The sequence below is a fragment of the Myotis davidii genome, unplaced genomic scaffold, assembly GCF_000327345.1.
Source record: "Myotis davidii unplaced genomic scaffold, ASM32734v1 scaffold130, whole genome shotgun sequence".
Classification (NCBI taxonomy): domain Eukaryota; kingdom Metazoa; phylum Chordata; class Mammalia; order Chiroptera; family Vespertilionidae; genus Myotis; species Myotis davidii.
This window is the reverse complement of record NW_006285040.1, coordinates 7,381,705-7,383,724: the sequence shown is the minus strand read 5'-3', so window position 1 is coordinate 7,383,724 and position 2,020 is coordinate 7,381,705.

Here is a 2,020-nt window from a genome sequence, read left to right as displayed (position 1 = left end):
GAAAACCATGCCAGGAAAACATGCCCCAAACCATAACACTGCCCCCACCAGCTTCTGGGGTGCATGCTTTCAAGCTGTTGCCGCCAAATTCTCACTCTGCCATCTGCATGATACAACTGGAAACGTGATTCATCGGACCACATGACTTTTCCCCAATGCTCAACTGCCAAATCCTTGTGTTCCTGTGTGAACTGGAGATGTTTTATCTTGGTAACTGCAGACAGCAAAGGTGTTCAAACAGGCCTTTGGCTTCCATATTCCATTCGATGCAGTGTACAGCTGATTTGCCTACAAACGTCAGCTGGTCATAATAATCTGGCCACTCACGTTCAAAGGCTGTTAAATCACGTTGTTTACCCATATCTTCAGAAAAAAATCACTTCTACTGTCATGGTAAACAACCTGCTTCCCTACTTATAATGGTCTGGCCCTCTAGCAACTTCAGCGTGAAATTATAGCTAATTTGCCTGCAAACATCAGGTGGTCATAATAATCTGGACACTCAGTGTGTTTGTTGACTGCCATCCTTTGTGTACAACATCTAAAAGAAAAGCAACTAAGAAGTTTAAAAAGTGTAGAGTAGTGTGGGAGGCAGTCATTTATTTCCTTCTGCCCTTCTCAGGTCTTCTGGCTCGACTAATAATCAAATTAACATGAGACAGTTGAACAGGAGAAAATAATGAGATTTATTATGTATTTATACATGGGTGTTCCACAAGAATATGGGGCCCTGGGACAGATTTAGCAATTAAGGCTTACATGTCATCTTGAGCTAAGGAGAAAGGGGTGGGGAGTTGTGGTTGGTGACTTCACAGGCAGAAAGGCAATTCATGTGGAGATGGAATAGCAAATGTTTGGTAAATAAATGTCTGCTGGGCTAGATTTTTTTTTTTAACTACAGGATACAGAGAAGACTGTTATCAAACAAGCCTTGCCAGTTCTTCCCTGTCTATCACACCTAGTTCCTATTTAAATATAGGAATTTGTGCACGGGTGGAGTCTGGCCAGCCCACCCCAATCAGACCGATTTTTGTCCAGCGGGGGGTGATGGGGACAATTTGGTTGAACTCCTAGTTGAGGGGACAATTTGCATATTAGCCTTTTATTATATAGGACTAGTGGCCCAGTACATGAAATTCGTGTGTGTGTGTGTGTGGGGGGGTGGGGGGTCCCTCAGCCCAGCCTGCACCCTCTCCAATCTGGGACCGCTGGTTCCTAACTGCTTGCCTGCCTGCCTGCCTAATTGCCCCCTAACCACTCCCCTGCCAGCCTGATTGACGCCTAACTGCTCCCCTGCTGGCATGATCATCCCCAACTGCTTTCCCTTGCTGGCCCAATAACACACAACTGCCCTCCCCTGCCGAAACCCGCCTCCTCCTCTGGGACCTGCTTTCTCTGCACGAGGTGGAGGAGACCACAGGACGCCCGGGCCTCACCATCTGCCTCTGCTGTGCCCATGGCCAACTTGTGGCAGTTATCTTTGTGGTGGCCATCTTGTGGCAATATCACATGCAAGGGCCACCTAGGCTTTTATTATTATAAATAGCTTCCTTCCTGGAGCAGATCTCCTATCTTAATTCTTTTAAGCAGTTAGGAGGGATGTCAAAGAGTCTTTCTGAGTATTTTATTTCTTGGCAATAACCAGCTTAAAAGAATACCTCAAAAGGCATATTTTGGGTTAGCACTCAGTAGCCGCTCATAGATGTCCATTATCCTGAACCTCGTGTCCTTCTCTTCAGGTCTGTTCCTCTCTATGACATTCCATATGCCTTTTGGGAAACAATGCCTATAATGACAGGAAACTATTTTGTTTTTCTTTTTTCAAATTAAATCTTTATTGTTCAGATTATTACATTTGTTCCTCTTTTTCGCCCTCATAACTCCCCTCCTCCCAGTTCCCGCCCCACCCTCCGCCCTCACTCCCCACCCACTGTCCTCATCCATAGGTGCACGATTTTTGTCCAGTCTCTTCCCGCATCTCCCACACCCCTTTCCCCCCCCCCCCCAAGAATCATCAGAC